Source organism: Aegilops tauschii, chromosome 7 (assembly GCF_002575655.3).
Source record: "Aegilops tauschii subsp. strangulata cultivar AL8/78 chromosome 7, Aet v6.0, whole genome shotgun sequence".
NCBI lineage: Eukaryota > Viridiplantae > Streptophyta > Magnoliopsida > Poales > Poaceae > Aegilops > Aegilops tauschii.
Window position 1 is genome coordinate 203,153,067 of NC_053041.3, and position 18,753 is coordinate 203,171,819.

The window sequence follows — 18,753 nt, forward strand, 5'->3', positions numbered from 1 at the left end:
GCCAGCGTGATCGGGTCCCAGACGAGGAGCGCCCTAGGTCAAAATCACTAATTAAGAAGTACTCGCTGCAAAGATCACTTCAATTCCCCTGGATGAGACAAGTGGCGTACATTCCACTTGTCGCAACCTGTGAGTTTTCTTTTTTTCGTAGATTCGTTTATTCAAAATATTTTTTCTCTCAAACCGTGTGTCCAAATCTCGAACCGCTTTCACCGTTGGATTCCTCGCGCAAGATCTTCAAAACTAGATCCCATGTTGATAGGTTTTGACGAACTTTTTTTTCACGAAAAAACCAGACGAAAAAACCGAACCAGGAGCACGGGTTTTTCCCTTTCCGAAAGAGGCACGCCCGTGCCTCTCACAAAATCACAACCGTGCCTCTCGCGGAAGCAAAACCGTGACTCTCGTGGAAAGGAAAAAAAAAAACGTGTTTTTTTCGTTTCCGAGGAGGCACGGCCGTGACTCTCGTGAAAGCACAACCGTGCCTGTTGCGGAAGCAGAACCGTGACCCTTGCGAAAGAAAAAAAAATAGAAAAAGCGTTTTTTTCCCATTCCGAGAGGCACGGCCGTGACTCTCGCGAAAGCACAACCGTGCCTCTTGCGGAAGCAAAACCGTGACTCTCGCGGAAGAAAAGAAAACAGAAAACGCGTTTTTCTTTCCGTTTCTGAGAGGCACGACCGTGCTCTCGCGAAAGCACACCCGTGCCTCTCGCGGAAGCAAAACTGTGACTCTCGCGAAAGAAAAAAATAGAAAACGCGTTTTTTTCGTTTTTGAGAGGCACGGCCGTGACTCTCGCGAAGCAAAACCGTGACTCTCGCGGAAGCAAAACCATGACTCTCGCGAATAGAAAAAAAAACATATTTTTTCACGCAAAAAAAATTTCAAATTTTTTTTGCTTGAAAAGCTAAGAAAGACCGTTGGAAAACCAAAACGTCAAAAAAAACCCGAAAAAACACCGTTTAAAAAGCCAAAAACGCGTGCAGAAAAATAAAAAAAAACCGGAGGGAGCGCCCAGAGCGCGACACGTGGCGAATGGCTAAGAGCGCGCCAAGTGGTGCTGATCGTTGTGAGGCTCCCGAAGGAGCGCTCGTTAACTAGTTGCTCCGGCCCTATGTCCCAGCAGCGCCCATTTATTCTTTTTCTTAGCCAAATAGTACCCGTTTATTCGATTCCAGCAAACGGGCGCACACTATAGCTCCGTGCTGGGCCGGCCCATGTTACATTTCTTTTTCTGTAAAAACTCCCAAAAAAAATAGCGCCGCTGAGGGTCAAACTCAGCACCTGTTTATTCTTTGAGATCGAACCAGCGCACAAACCAACTGGCAACGATTTCCCTTGGTGGTAATTACCTTCCTTTACATTTCTTTAACTAAACTGTGTTGTGTTTTTTCCATTTTTTTGGCCGGGTTTCTTCTGTCTTTTTCCTTTTCTTTTTCTGTTAAAAAATTCATGAACCTTTTTCATCGACGAACTTGTTCAAAATTGATGAAGTTTTTTCAACTGTACAAAACTTTTTTTCAAAATCAATGAACGTTTTAAAATTGGATGAACTTTTTTTAATTTTGATTAACTTTTTTCAAATATGATGAACTTTTTTCAGATTTAATAAACTTTTTCCTAATTCGATGAACTTTTTCTCAGAAAGCGTGAACCTTTTTCAAAGGTGATGAACCTTTTTTAAAATTTGATGAACTTTTGTCAAATTCGTGAAATTTTTTCTCAATATTTTTTATCTATTTTCTGAAAATTGATGAACTCTTTTCAAAATCGATGAACTTTTTCTTAAAACCGTGAACTTTTTTCAAAATTGATGAACTTTTTTTTCAAAATTAATGATTTTTTTTTGTAATTCATTAACTTTTTTCGAAAAGTTTTCAGATTGTTGAAAAATCAAACGCTACAGTTAACGGTAGATGTGCAGTAAATTACGCATCTATTATTGTTCATAAAGAGTTCGCCCTGGACTTGGTCACTAGCACGTACCTAGGTCAGGTGGTTAACCTTTCGTAAACGTGTTCGTGAGTGCGCTTGTTTGATCCAGGAGGAGACCTTTTTTGCCGATTTTTTCGCGCTACCCACGAACAAGCAAACTCGGCCTTCTATCTATTGAAATTTGCTGGGCCGGCCCAGTACCATCGCCTGCGGGCGCCAGTAAGCCGAACCGGCACTGAGAGCGCCGGTTAGGACCTCCCCGCGCCTTCAGCGCCCGTTAGCGAACCGCCTGCTGCGTCGCTCGCATGGGCCTGGCCCAGCAACGCGCACTGGCTCCCGCTACCTGCACACTCGATCGCTGGCTCATGCTCGATCGTTTGTTTTTTTTCTCAAAATTGCTTCATTATGTCATGATTTTCTTAGGAAAAAACCAAGCGGGTTGCTACAGTACATACTCTTATTCTTAGGAAAAAGTTCATCAGATTCGAATAAAGTTCATCGAATGTCAAAATAGTTCATCGAATTTGAAAAAAAGTTCATCGATTGTGGAAAAAATTATCGAATATGGAAAAACTTCATCGAATATGGAACATCTTGAAAATTATTTGAAAAATGTTGAATTAATATTACAAAATGTTGAACAATTATTTGAAAATTTTGAATAAGTAATAAAGATGTTGAACAAGTATTTGACAAATGTCGAATAACTATTAAGACAACAAGTATTAAAAAAAGATGATCAAGTATTTAAAAATAATAAGTATTAAAAATGTAGAACAATTATTTCAAAAATATTGAATAAGTATTAAAATGTTTAATGAGTATTTGAAAAATGTTGGACGAGTGTTGAAAATGTTGAACAAGTATTTGAGAATGTTGAGTAAGTATTAAAAAACTTTGAACGAGTATTAAAAAATGTTGAACAAGTATTTGAAAATGTTTAATAAGTATTAAGAATGTTGAACAATTATTTCAAAAATGTTGAATATGTATTAAAAAATGTTGAACAAGCATTTGAAAAATATTAAGCAAATATTTAAAAAAATTGAATAAGTATTTGAAAAATATTGAATAAGAGCTTGGACAATGTTCAATATGTACACAAAGTATGTTGATCACTTAATAAAAAATATGTTTTTGACATATATGAAAATGTAGAGTGAAAACGAAAACAAACATAAGAAAAACCAAAAACCGAGAAACGGAGAGTACAAAAGGAAATCAAACAAAAATTGGAGAAGAAAAAATGAAAACCAAACAAAAAAAAAGAAAACCCTGTCAGAAAACAAAAAGGAAAAACAGGAAAAAAAAAACAAATGAAACTGTTGCCGTAGCCTCAACTAGATCGCGCCCCTTGTTCTCACCAGTCACCACCAAGGGAGAGGGCATTTCCTAAACGGTGCCTTAAGCACCCCTTAAAGGCGAACCAGTACAGGGCGCACACCCCCTATCCCCGCTGGTCCGGCCCGGCTACTGGTTTGTCCTGCGTTTTTAATCCAAAAAATCAACTGCGCTGATACTGAATCGAATCCACGATCCCCGTCACAAAGGATCGCTGCTATAACCACTCACCTATTGGGATATGGTAACATTCACTTTTTTCATCTTATATTCTTTCCATCTCCTTTTTTTTTTGCTTTCTGTTTTTTTCATCTTCATGGTTCACTATTTATTTATTTTGCAAATACGTGGACTTTTTCTTCAAATTGATGAACTTTGTTTGGAAATTTGATGAACTTTTTTCAAATTCCATGAACTTTTTTTCAAATCGTTTGAACCTTTTTTTTCACTTGTGCTTTTTAAAACTTCTTGAACTTTTTTCATTTTTGATGAACTTTTTTTCAATTTTCTGATGAACTTCTTTTTTTCAAATTCGATGTGCTTTTCTTCAATATCGGTGAACTTTTCCAAATCTGATGAACTTTTTCATGTTGGATGAACTTTTGTTTCAAAATCCACAAAAAAAATTCAATTTTTCGAAGAAGTTTTTTTATAAAATGATGAACTTGTTTTCAAACTTGATGAATGTTTTTTCCAAAATTGATGAACTTTTTATAAAATCAATTGTTTCTTTTTAAAATTGGCGAACTATTTTTTAAAGTTGATGAACTTTTTTCAAGTTTGTGAACTTTTTTGAAATCAATGATTTTTTCCTAATTCATGATTTGTTATGAAATCTGTGACCTTTCAAATTTTCTTCACATTTTTGTTCAAAAAATCTCGTTAGCGTGGCTACAGTTATTCTTAAATTCACGAAAAAGTTACAAATTGGTGACTTTTTCTGAAATATGTGAACATTTTTAAGATATGGGAACAATTTTTTCAAACACAAGAATAGTTTTTCAAATCCAAGAATGTTTTGTCAGATTCATGACGTTTTTGGCAGATAAGGGAATGTTCTTTTAAATCCAAAAGCGTCTTTTAGATACATGAACAGTTTCTAAAATTTTGGATTTTTTTCGGAAATTCACAAACATGTTTTGAATTTGTGAATATTTTTCGAATCTATAAACATTTTTTAAAATTCATGACCATATTTGAATTCACAAACAATTTTTTTAATTCATGAATATATTTTTTTCAAATTTTGAAATTCGAAACATTTTGTAAGTTAGTTAATGTTTTGAAAAAATCATGAACTTTTCTTCAGTCATGTAGTTTTTTAAAATTTATAGAAAAAAAAATTCAATTTTCTGTGAACATTTTTTGAAATCACGCACATTTTTTAAAAGGCAAAAAAAACTAGAAGAAAAAACCTAGGGTCACCCACACCACAATGGGCCGGCAAAAAGAGCGCGCGAAGTCAAAAGGCCCAGAGGGTCACCAGACAACAATGTGTGCGGAGGAGGTGGCAAGTGGCGCCTTGGGGGCCGTGGGTGCAACTTGGGTTGAAAGAAACCCTAGCCCCCACGCGCTCCCCTGTATATAGTCGGTTGGTCTGATTACCCCGGGTACCCGGGTAAAGGGGACCGGGTGCCTGGGCTATCCAGAGACTGGTGAAAAAGTTTGAAAATCAGCTCTAGGGTGCCTAACAATTTGTAGACTTCCCAAGAAATAGTTCAAAAGTCTTCACAAATCGAGGATACTCACCGCAAGGAAATCCTAACTACATGAATATGATCAAAAAGGGACTCTTGGATGGGACGTAGAGTTTCTGCACCCGAACTCAAATGAGCTCAGGTGAACAGTAAAATCAAAACAAAATATATAAAAATCAAAAATTTCCAAATTTTTTGGAAGAAACATTTACAAAAGTTTTAAGTGCTTGCAAAAATTTATCATGGAATCACATTTCTAGAAGGCGTGGCAAATGAAAAACAAAATCGGTACTCTGAAACTGCTACTTTCAAAAGTATTTTGGAGCACTGAATTTTTTTTTGCCACGCCTTACAGGAATGTGATTTCATGACGAATTTTTGCAAGCACCTAGAAATTTTGTCAATGTTTCTCCAAAAAAATTAGGAATGTTTTGAATTTTTTTGATTTGTTTTTTTATTTTACTGTTCACCGAGCTCAAATGAGCTCGGGAGCAGAAAGGCACTTTCACTCTTGGATGCGCCTTTGGATACAATGGCCTGGGATAGAGCGCAAACATTGTTTATCTCTATCTCTACTACTATAGTACATCAATTTTAAATTTGGGTTAGCCACACACGGTGATGCAGAAGCATTTCTTAGCCATTGATTTTTTCCACGGGATGGATCACTGCCATTTATCAATGTTGAACCCAACTGATCCGACGGCCATGATTTGTGGGATTTGCTTCGCATGGCCGCGCGCCAAAACGAGGTCGATGGATCTTTCTAGAGTTAAACGCTGCATCTGACCAACCTGACACTTGCCCTAGAAGTTTCACGTGAGGAGCAACCGAGCTAGCTTTACGTTGTGAACTGGCACTATTAGACAATGTAGTACTACTACTCCAGTGTAGGCCAGAAGCCTAAACAAGTGTGCGCGTGGAGGCTAGCAGCCTATATTACTGAAAAAGGCTTTCGCCCCGCTTTATATTATAAAGCATACCGCCCAAGCCAAGCATCCAACAAGGTTCAACAAAGCACACACACACGCGCACACGGAGGTCCACAAGAACATAGAGAAGACATAAGGGTCAATGCTGAGGGCACAGCACAACAAGCCCTAAACACAAAAACACACACTCCACAGAGCCACTAGACGGCCTAGTCCGGCTGTGGGGGAGGGGGCGGCAGCGGGGGTGCCACGCGGAGCACCATCGAGTGGAGATCGGTGAGGAGGGTGGTGATGACGTCCCTGTCCTGAGGGCGGCTAAGCGGCCGCCAAAGCTGCAAGTAACCACACATTTTGAAGATCGCGTCAGTCGCACGTCGGAGGGGCACCTTCTGAATAACAAGCTTATTGCGAATGTTCCAAGGCGTCCAGGCAAGAACCCCAACGCACAACCATCTAATATGGCGGTAGTGTTGGGGAACGTAGTAATTTCAAAAAAAATCCTACGCACACGCAAGATCATGGTGATGCATAGCAACGAGAGGGGAGAGTGTTGTCCATGTACCCTCGTAGACCGAAAGCGGAAGCGTTAGCACAACGCGGTTGATGTAGTCGTACGTCTTCACGATCCGACCGATCAAGTACCGAACGCATGGCACCTCCGAGTTCAGCACACGTTCAGCCCGATGACGTCCCTCGAACTCCGATCCAGCCGAGTGTTGAGGGAGAGTTTCGTCAGCACGACGGCGTGGTGACGATGATGATGTTCTACCGACGCAGGGCTTCGCCTAAGCACCGCTACAGTATTATCGAGGTGGACTATGGTGGAGGGGGGCACCGCACATGGCTAAAAGATCAAATCAATTGTTGTGTCTCTAGGGTGCCCCCTGCCCCGTATATAAAGGAGCAAGGGGGGAGGTGCGGCCGGCCAGGAGGGGGCGCGCCAGGAGGAGTCCTACTCCCACCGGGAGTAGGACTCCCTCCCTTTTCCTTGTTGGATTAGGAGAAGAGGGGGAAAGAGGTGGAGGAGGAGAAGGAAAGGGGGGCGCCGCCCCCTCTCCTTGTCCTATTCGGACTAGGGGGAAGGGGCGCGCGGCCCTGCCCTGGCCGCCTCTCCTCTTCTCCACTAAGGCCCACTATGGCCCATTAACCCCCGGGGGGTTCCGGTAACCCCTCCGGTACTCCGGTAAAATCCCGATTTCACCCTGAACACTTCCGATATCCAAATATAGGCTTCCAATATATCAATCTTCATGTCTCGACCATTTCGAGACTCCTTGTCATGTCCGTGATCACATCCGGGACTCCGAACAACCTTCGGTACATCAAAACATATAAACTCATAATATAACTATCATCGAAACATTAAGCGTGCAGACCCTACGGGTTCGAGAACTATGTAGACATGACCGAGACACGTCTCCAGTCAATAACCAATAGCGGAACCTGGATGCTCATATTGACTCCCACATATTCTACGAAGATCTTTATCGGTCAGACCGCATAACAACATACGTTGTTCCCTTTGTCATCGGTATGTTACTTGCCCGAGATTCGATCGTCGGTATCTCAATACCTAGTTCAATCTCGTTACCGGCAAGTCTATTTACTCGTTCCATAATACATCATCCCGCAACTAACTCATTAGTTGCAATGCTTGCAAGGCTTAAGTGATGTGCATTACCGAGTGGGCCCAGAGATACCTCTCCGACAATCGGAGTGACAAACCCTAATCTAGAAATACGCCAACCCAACAAGTACCTTCGGAGACACCTGTAGAGCACCTTTATAAACACCCAGTTACGTTGTGACGTTTGGTAGCCCATAAAGTGTTCCTCCGGTAAACGGGAGTTGCATAATCTCATAGTCATAGGAACATGTATAAGTCATGAAGAAAGCAATAGCAACATACTATACGATCGAGTGCTAAGCTAACGGAATGGGTCAAGTCAATCACATCATTCTCCTAATGATGTGATCCCGTTAATCAAATGACAACCCATGTAAATGGCTAGGAAACATAACCATCTTTGATCAACGAGCTAGTCAAGTAGAGGCATACTAGTGACACTCTGTTTGTCTATGTATTCACACAAGTATTACGTTTCCGGTTAATACAATTCTAGCATGAATAATAAACATTTATCATGATATAAGGAAATAAATAATAACTTTATTATTGCCTCTAGGGCATATTTCCTTCAGGTAGCGGGTAGGGGAAGCGTTAGCTCCGCAAGTAAGTCGGGGAAGTTGGTATTGCACCACCGTCCACCGACCGTTTCGCGGAAGCAAGCCCAGAGGAACTGGGCAGTAGAGCACAAGAAGAAGATGTGGTTAGCATCCTCGATCGTGCCACAGATGGGACACATCCCATCGCCCGGGCCGCTACGCTTGAGGACTTCAACCCCAGAGGGGAGGCGTCCACGGATCCATTGCCACAGGAAAATCCTGATCTTCAGAGGTAGGCGGATGTCCCAGATTAGGCTAAAGGGCTCCGGGGCCGCCGAGGGCGCAATGGCGGCGTACAAGGACTTCGTGGAGAAGCGGCCAGATGGCTCAAGGCGCCAGGAAAGGGCATCCAGGTCCTCCTCGATGTTCATCGGCATAAGGGCGATGTCTTGGAGGAGGGAGTCCCAAGCAGCCACCTCGAGGGGGCCGAAGGGGCGCCGGAAAGCGAGACGCCCTAAGTCAATAAGGGCCATCTCGACAGAGACCCGAGGGTCGGCCGCAATGGCAAAGAGTTCTGGGAATCGCGCAGCCAGGGGGAGTCCCCTAACCAACGGTCGAACCAGAACAGGGTCGAGGACCCGGATCCAATTGAGATGGATGTGCCGATGCGAAGGACGGGCAGAAGCTGGATCACGGATTGCCAGAACTGGGATCCACCCGTACGCTGGCAAAAGGCAAGAGGCTGGCCCCGAAGATACTTATTACGGATGATGGTAAGCCAGAGGCCTCCCTCCCCATTGGCGATACGCCACAGCCAACGGGCCAGGAGAGCAATGTTCATGCGCCGAGATGACAAGATCCCAAGGCCACCCTGGTCTTTGGGTTTGCAAATGTCGGGCCAGCTCACCATATGGTACTTCTGCTTGTCGCCCTCACCAGCCCAAAAAAACCTCGACTGGTATTTGGCAACCTCTTGATGGAGGGTCTCATGGAGGCCGTAGAAGCTCATGAGAAACCAGAGAAGGCTAGCAAGCGAAGAGTTGATTAGGATTACCCTGGCTGCTTTCGACAGCCACCTCCCCCTCCAGGGTTCAACCCGGTGCTGCATCCTAGTCACCGTCGGGCGGAGATCAGCGACGGTGAGCCTGGAATCACTAAGGCGGCAGTTCAGCCGGTCCGCAATGGATAAAGCCTCCTCTGGAGGATAGCCAAGGACCATCACTTCGCTCTTATCGAAGTTGATGGTGAGCCCAGACATCTGTTGGAAACACAGAAGAACTTCAGGTTGGCGATGTCGGGTGCGGAGCCCTCCACCATAACTATGGTGTCGTCCGCATATTGGAGGAGGGAGACCCCTCCCCCACCCACTAGGTGGGGGACTACGCCGCGGATATGGCCGCAAGCTTTGGCCTTATCAAGGATGACCGCGAGGGCATCGACAACCATGTTGAACACAAACGGGGAGAACGGGTCACCCTGGCGGACCCCACATAAGGTGGGGATGAAGGAAATATGCCCTAGAGGCAATAATAAAGTATTATATATTTCCTTATATCATGATAAATGTTTATTATTCATGCTAGAATTGTATTAACCGGAAACATAATACATGTGTGAATATATAGACAAACAGAGTGTCACTAGTATGCCTCTACTTGACTAGCTCGTTAAATCAAAGATGGTTATGTTTCCTAGCCATAGACATAAGTTGTCATTTGATTAACGAGATCACCTCATTAGGAGAATGACGTGATTGACTTCACCCATTCCGTTAGCTTAGGACTCGATCGTTTAGTATGTTGCTATTGCTTTCTTCATGACTTATACATGTTCCTATGACTATGAGATTATGCAACTCCCGTTTACCGGAGGAACACTTTGTGTGCTACCAAACGTCACAACGTAAATGGGTGATTATAAAGGTGCTCTGCAGGTGTCTCCAAAGGTACTTGTTGGGTTGGCGTATTTCGAGATTAGGATTTGTCACTCCGATTGTCGGAGAGGTATCTCTGGGCCCACTCGGTAATGCACATCACTATAAGCCTTGCAAGCATTGTGACTAATGAGTTAGTTGCAGGATGATGTGTTACGGAACGAGTAAAGAGACTTGCCGGTAACGAGATTGAACTAGGTATCGAGATACCGACGATCAAATCTCGGGCAAGTAACATACCGGTGACAAAGGGAACAACGTATGTTGTTATGCGGTCTGACCGATAAAGATCTTCGTAGAATATGTGGGAGCCAATATGGGCATCCAGGTCCCGCTATTGGTTATTGACCGGAGACGTGTCTCGGTCATGTCTACATAGTTCTCGAACCCGTAGGGTCCGCATGCTTAACGTTACGATGACAGTTTTATTGAGTTTTGATGTACCGAAAGAGTTTAGAGTCCCGGATGAGTTCGGGGATATGACGAGGAGTCTCGAAATGGTCGAGACGTAAAAATCGATATATTGGACGACTATTTTCGGACTTCGGAAAGGTTCCGAGTGATTCGGGTATTTTTCGGAGTACCGGAGAGTTACGGGAATTCGTATTGGGCCTTAATGGGCCATACGGGAAAGGAGAGAAAGGCCTCAAAAGGTGACCGCACCCCTCCCCATGGTCTGGTCCGAATTGGACTAGGGAAGGGGGGCGCACCCTTCCTTCTTTCTCCTTCCCCCTTCCCTTCTCCTACTCCCACAAGGAAAGGAGGAGTCCTACTCCCGGTGGGAGTAGGACTCCCCCCTTTGGCGCGCCTATACCCTTGGCCGGCTGCCTCCCCCTTGCTCCTTTATATACGGGGGCAGGGGGGCACCCCAGAGACACAACAATTGATCCTTGAGATCTCTTAGCCGTGTGTGGTGCCCCCTCCACCATATTACACCTCGATAATACCGTTGCGGAGCTTAGGCGAAGCCCTGCGTCGGTGGAACATCATCATCGTCACCACGCCGTCGTGCTGACAAAACTCTCCCTCAACACTCGGCTGGATCGGAGTTCGAGGGACGTCATCGAGCTGAACATGTGTAGAACTCGGAGGTGCCGTACGTTCGGTACTTGATCGGTCGGATCGTGAAGACGTACGACTACATCAACCGCGTTGTGATAACGCTTCCGCTATCGGTCTACGAGGGTACGTGGACAACACTCTCCCCTCTCGTTGCTATGCATCACCATGATCTTGCGTGTGCGTAGGAAATTTTTTGAAATTACTACGTTCCCCAACAGTGGCATCTGAGCCTGGTTTTATGCGTTGATGCTATGCACGAGTAGAACACAAGTGAGTTGTGGGCGATATAAGTCATACTGCTTACCAGCATGTCATACTTTGGTTCAGCGGTATTGTGAGATGAAGCGGCCCGGACCGACATTACGCGTACGCTTACGCGAGACTGGTTTCACCGTTGCGAGCACTCGTTGCTTAAAGGTGACTGGCGGGTGACTGTCTCTCTCACTTTAGTTGAACCGAGTGTGGCTACGCCCGGTCCTTGCGAAGGTTAAAACAGCACCAACTTGACAAACTATCGTTGTGGTTTTGATGCGTAGGTAAGAACGGTTCTTGCTAAGCCCGTAGCAGCCACGTAAAACTTGCAACAACAAAGTAGAGCACGTCTAACTTGTTTTTGCAGGGCATGTTGTGATGTGATATGGTCAAGACATGATGTGATATGATTTGTTGTATGAGATGATCATGTTTTGTAACCGAGTTATCGGCAACTGGCAGGAGCCATATGGTTGTCGTTTTATTGTATGCAATGCAATCGCCATGTAATGCTTTACTTTATCACTAAGCGGTAGCGATAGTCGTAGAAGCATAAGATTGACGAGACGACAACGATGCTATGATGGAGATCAAGGTGTCGCGCCGGTGACGATGGTGATCATGACGGTGCTTCGGAGATGGAGATCACAAGCACAAGATGATGATGGCCATATCATATCACTTATATTGATTGCATGTGATGTTAATCCTTTATGCATCTTATCTTGCTTTGTTTGACGGTAGCATTATAAGATGATCCTTCACTAAATTATCAAAGTATAAGTGTTCTCCCTGAGTATGCACCGTTGCGAAAGTTCTTCGTGCTGAGACACCACGTGATGATCGGGTGTGATAGGCTCTACGTTCAAATACAACGGGTGCAAAATAGTTGCACACGCGGAATACTCAGGTTAAACTTGACGAGCCTAGCATATAACAGATATGGCCTCGGAACACGGACACCGAAAGGTCGAGCGTGAATCATATAGTAGATATGATCAACATAGTGATGTTCACCATTGAAACTACTCCATCTCACGTGATGATCGGACATGGTTTAGTTGATATGGATCACGTGATCACTTAGAGGATTAGAGGGATGTCTATCTAAGTGGGAGTTCTTAAGTAATATGATTAATTGAACTTAAATTTATCATGAACTTAGTCCTGATAGTATTTTGCAAATTATGTTGTAGATCAATAGCTCGCGTTGTTGCTTCCCTGTTTTATTTTTGATATGTTCCTAGAGAAAATTATGTTGAAAGATGTTAGTAGCAAAGATGCGGATTGGATCCGTGATCTGAGGATTATCCTCATTGCTGCACAGAAAAATTATGTCCTTGATGCACCGCTAGGTGACAGACCTATTGCAGGAGCAGATGCAGACGTTATGAACGTTTGGCTAGCTCAATATGATGACTACTTGATAGTTTAGTGCACCATGCTTAACGGCTTAGAATCGGGACTTCAAAGACGTTTTGAACGTCATGGACCATATGAGATGTTCCAGGAGTTGAAGTTAATATTTCAAGCAAATACCCGAGTTGAGAGATATGAAGTCTCCAACAAGTTCTATAGCTAAAAGATGGAGGAGAATCGCTCAACTAGTGAGCATGTGCTCATATTGTCTGGGTACTACAATCGCTTGAATCAAGTGGGAGTTAATCTTCCAGATAAAATAGTGATTGACAGAATTCTCTAGTCACCATCACCAAGTTAGTAGAACTTCGTGATGAACTATAGTATGCAAGGGATGACGAAAGTAATTCCCGAACTCTTCATGATGCTGAAATCGACGAAGGTAGAAATCAAGAAAAACATCAAGTGTTGATGGTTGACGAGACCACTAGTTTCAAGAAAAGGGCAAAGGGAAGAAGGGGAACTTTAAGAAGAACGGCAAGCAAGTTGCTGCTCAAGTGAAGAAGCCTAAGTCTGGTCCTAAGCCTGAGACTAAGTGCTTCTACTGCAAAGGGACTGGTCACTGGAAGCGGAACTACCCCAACTATTTGGTGGATAAGAAGGATGGCAAAGTGAACAAAGGTATATTTGATATACAGATTATTGATGTGTACTTTACTAGTGTTTATAGCAACCCCTCGGTAATAGATACTGGTTCAGTTGCTAAGAGTAGTAACTCGAAACGGGAGTTGCAGAATAAACAGAGACTAGTAAAAGTGATCAAAGGTATATTTGATATACAGATTATTGATGTGTACTTTACTAGTGTTTATAGCAACCCCTCGGTAATTGATACTGGTTCAGTTGCTAAAGAGTAGTAACTCGAAAACGGGAGTTGCAGAATAAACAGAGACTAGTAAAAGGCGAGGTGACGATGTGTGTTGGAAGTAGTTCCAAGATTGATATGATCATCATCGCACACTCCCTGTACTTTCGGGATTAGTGTTGAAACTAAATAAGTGTTATTTGGTGTTTGCGTTGAGCATGAATATGATTTGATCATGTTTATTGCAATACGGTTATTCATTTAAATTAGAGAACAATTGTTGTTCTGTTTACATGAATAAAACCTTCTATGGTCATACACACCAACGAAAATGGTTTGTTGGATCTCGATCGTAGTGATACACATATTCATAATATTGAAGCCAAAAGATGCAAAGTTAATAATGATAGTGCAACTTATTTGTGGCACTGCCGTTTAGGTCATATTGGTGTAAAGCGCATGAAGAAACTCCATACTGATGGGATTTTGGAATCACTTGATTATGAATCACTTGATGCTTGCGAACCGTGCCTCATGGGCAAGATGACTAAAACGCCGTTCTCCGGAACTATGGAGAGAGCAACAGATTTGTTGGAAATCATACATACAGATGTATGTGGTCCGATGAATATTGAGGCTCGTAGCAGGTATCATTATTTTCTGACCTTCACAGATGATTTGAGCAGATATGGGTATACTACTTGATGAAACATAAGTCTGAAACATTTGAAAAGTTCAAAGAATTTCAGAGTGAAGTGGAAAATCATCGTGACAAGAAAATAAAGTTTCTACGATTTGATCGTGGAGAAGAGTATTTTAGTTACGAGTTTGGCCTTCAGTTAAAACAATGTGAAATAGTTTCACTACTCACGCCACCTGGAACACCACAGCATAATGGTGTGTCCGAACGTCATAACCGTACTTTATTGGATATAGTGCAATCTATGATGTCTCTTACCAATTTACCACTAATCGTTTTGGGGGTTATGCATTAGAGATAGCTGCATTCACGTTAAATAGGGCACCATCAAAATCCGTTGAGACGACGCCTTATGAACTGTGGTTTGGCAAGAAACCAAAGTTGTCGTTTCTTAAAATTTTGGGGTTGCGATGCTTATGTGAAAAAGTTTCATCCTGATAAGCTCAAACCCAAATCGGAGAAATGTGTCTTCATAGGATACCCAAAGGAGACAGTTGGGTACACCTTCTATCACAGATCCGAAGGCAAGACATCCGTTGCTAAGTATGGATCCTTTCTAGAGAAGGAGTTTCTCTCGAAAGATGTGAGTGGGAGGAAAGTAGAACTTGATGAGGTAACTGTACCTGCTCCCTTATTGGATCACAGAAATCTGTTCCTGTGACTTCTACACCAATTAGTGAGGAAGTTAATGATGATGATCATGTAACTTCAGATCAAGTTACTACCAAACCTCGTAGGTAAACCAGGGTAAGATCCGCACCAGAGTGGTACGGTAATCCTGTTCTGGAAGTTATGTTACTAGACCATGACGAACCTACAAACTATGAAGAAGCGATGGTGAGCCCAGATTCCGCAAAATGGCTTGAGGCCATGAAATCTGAGATGAGATCCATGTATGAAGAACAAAGTATGGACTTTGATTGACTTGCCCAATGATCGGCGAGCCATTGAGATTAAATGGATCTTCAAGAGGAAGACGGATGCTGATAGTAGTGTCACTATCTACAAAGCTAGAATTGTCGCAAAAAGGTTTTCGACAAGTTCAAGATGTTGACTACGATGAGAGTTTCTCACTCGTATCTATGCTTAACTATGTCTGAATCATGTTAGTAATTGCCGCATTTTATGAAATCTGGCAAATGGATAAACAAAACTACATTCCTTAATGGATTTATTAAAGAAGAGTTGTATATGATGCAACCAGAAGGTTTTGTCAATCCTAAAGGTGCTAACAAAATATGCAAGCTCCAGCGATCCATCTATGGAATGGTGCAAGCATCTCGGAGTTGGAATATACACTTTGATAAGTTGATCAAAGGATATAGTGTTATACAGACTTGCGGTGAAGCCTGTATTTACAAGAAAGTGAGTGGGAGCACTACAGCATTTCTGATAGGTATATGTGAATGACATATTATTAATCAGAAATAATGTAGAATTATTCTGCAAAGCATAAAGGAGTGTTTGAAAGGAGTTTTTCAAAGATAGACCTCGGTGAAGCTGCTTACATATTGAGCATCAAGATCTATAGAGATAGATGAAGACGCTTGATAAGTTTTTCAATGAGTACATACCTTAACAAGATTTTGAAGTAGTTCAAAATAGAACAGTCAAAGAAAGAGTTCTTGCCTGTGTTACAAGGTGTGAAATTGAGTAAAGACTCAAAGCCCGACCACGGCAGAAGATAGAAAAAGAATGAAAGTCATTCCCTATGCCTCGGCCATAGGTTCTATAAAGTATGCCATGCTGTGTACCAGATCTATTGTATACCCTACACTAATTTTGGCAAGGGAGTACAATAGTGATCTAGGAGTAGATCACTGGACAACGGTCAAAATTATCCTTAGTGGAATAAGGATATGTTTCTCGATTATGGAAGTGACAAAAGGTTCGTCGTAAAGGGTTACGTCGATGCAAGTTTTGACACTAATCTAGATGACTCTAAGTCTCGGTCTAGATACATATTGAAAGTGGGAGCAATTAGCTAGAGTAGCTCCGTGCAGAGCATTGTAGACATAGAAATTTGCAAAATACTTACGGATCTGAATGTGACAGACCCGTTGACTAAAATTATCTCACAATCAAAACATGATCACACCTTAGTACTCTTTGGGTGTTAATCACATAGCAATGTGAACTAGATTACTGACTCTAGTAAACCCTTTGAGTGTTGATCACATAGAGATGTGAACTATGGGTGTTAATCATATGGTGATGTGAATTATTGATGTTAAATCACATGGCGATGTGAACTAGATTATTGACTCTAGTCCAAGTGGGAGACTGAAGGAAATATGCCCTAGAGGCAATAATAAAGTATTATATATTTCCTTATATCATGATAAATGTTTATTATTCATGCTAGAATTGTATTAACCGGAAACATAATACATGTGTGAATATATAGACAAACAGAGTGTCACTAGTATGCCTCTACTTGACTAGCTCGTTAAATCAAAGATGGTTATGTTTCCTAGCCATAGACATAAGTTGTCATTTGATTAACGAGATCACCTCATTAGGAGAATGACGTGATTGACTTGACCCATTCCGTTAGCTTAGCACTCGATCGTTTAGTATGTTGCTATTGCTTTCTTCATGACTTATACATGTTCCTATGACTATGAGATTATGCAACTCCCGTTTACCGGAGGAACACTTTGTGTGCTACCAAACGTCACAACGTAAATGGGTGATTATAAAGGTGCTCTACAGGTGTCTCCAAAGGTACTTGTTGGGTTGGCGTATTTCGAAATTAGGATTTGTCACTCCGATTGTCGGAGAGGTATCTCTGGGCCCACTCGGTAATGCACATCACTATAAGCCTTGCAAGCATTGTGACTAATGAGTTAGTTGTAGGATGATGTGTTACGGAACGAGTAAAGAGACTTGCCGGTAACGAGATTGAACTAGGTATCGAGATACCGACGATCAAATCTCGGGCAAGTAACATACCGGTGACAAAGGGAACAACGTATGTTTTATGCGGTCTGACCGATAAAGATCTTCGTAGAATATGTGGGAGCCAATATGGGCATCCAGGTCCTGCTATTGGTTATTGACCGGAGACGTGTCTCGGTCATGTCTACATAGTTCTCGAACCCGTAGGGTCCGCACGCTTAACGTTACGATGACAGTTTTATTGAGTTTTGATGTACCGAAGGAGTTCGGAGTCCCGGATGAGATCGGGGATATGACGAGGAGTCTCGAAATGGTCAAGACATAAAAATCGATATATTGGACGACTATTTTCGGACTTCGGAAAGGTTCCGAGTGATTCGGGTATTTTTCGGAGTACCGGAGAGTTACGGGAATTCGTATTGGGCCTTAATGGGCCATACGGGAAAGGAGAGAAAGGCCTCAAAAGGTGACCGCACCCCTCCCCATGGTCTGGTCCGAATTGGACTAGGGAAGGGGGGCGCACCCTTCCTTCTTTCTCCTTCCCCCTTCCCTTCTCCTACTCCCACAAGGAAAGGAGGAGTCCTACTCCCGGTGGGAGTAGGACTCCCCCCTTTGGCGCGCCTATACCCTTGGCCGGCTGCCTCCCCCTTGCTCCTTTATATACGGGGGCAGGGGGCACCCCAGAGACACAACAATTGATCCTTGAGATCTCTTAGCCGTGTGCGGTGCCCCCCTCCACCATATTACACCTCGATAATACCGTTGCGGAGCTTAGGCGAAGCCCTGCGTCGGTGGAACATCATCATCGTCACCACGCCGTCGTGCTGACAAAACTCTCCCTCAACACTCGGCTGGATCGGAGTTCGAGGGACGTCATCGAGCTGAACGTGTGTAGAACTCGGAGGTGCCGTACGTTCGGTACTTGATCGGTCGGATCGTGAAGACGTACGACTACATCAACCGCGTTGTGATAACGCTTCCGCTGTCGGTCTACGAGGGTACGTGGACAACACTCTCCCCTCTCGTTGCTATGCATCACCATGATCTTGCGTGTGCGTAGGAATTTTTTTGAAATTACTACGTTACCCAACAGGGGAAGTAAGGCCCGATCTCACCGTCGATGTTGACCGCCGTCCGACCGCATGTGACGAGTTGCATAATGCGGGTCACCCAGCGGTCGTCGAAGCCCTTTCGAAGCAAAACTTCCCGAAGGAAGGGCCAATGGACAGTGTCGTAGGCTTTGTGAAAGTCGAGCTTTAGGAAGACCGCACGGTGGTTCTTGGCTCGGACTTCATGGAGGACTTCATGAAAGACCAGCACCCCATCCAAAATAAACCGGCATTGGATGAAGGCGGATTGGTTGGGGTGGGTGACAGAGTCCGCTAGAAGGGTCACCCTATTGGCGTACCCTTTAGCCAAGATCCTGAAGATCACGTTGATCATCGTGATCGGGCGGAATTGGCGAATGTCCGAGGCCCCCGGGACCTTGGGGATGAGGGTAATGATCCCATAGTTTAGGCGCCCAAGGTCCATGGTCCCAGAGAAGAACTCGTCGAAGAGGGCCATGACTTCCGGTTTGATGGTTTGCCAGAATGTTTTGAAAAACGAGACT

General features: G+C 43.4%; 1 pseudogene; it reads right to left on the minus strand.

Annotated features, from left to right (window-relative positions):
- Positions 1–6,042: 6,042 nt before the first annotated feature.
- Positions 6,043–18,707, minus strand: LOC141027034 (uncharacterized; annotated as a pseudogene).
- Between the last annotated feature and the right edge of the window lie 46 nt (positions 18,708–18,753).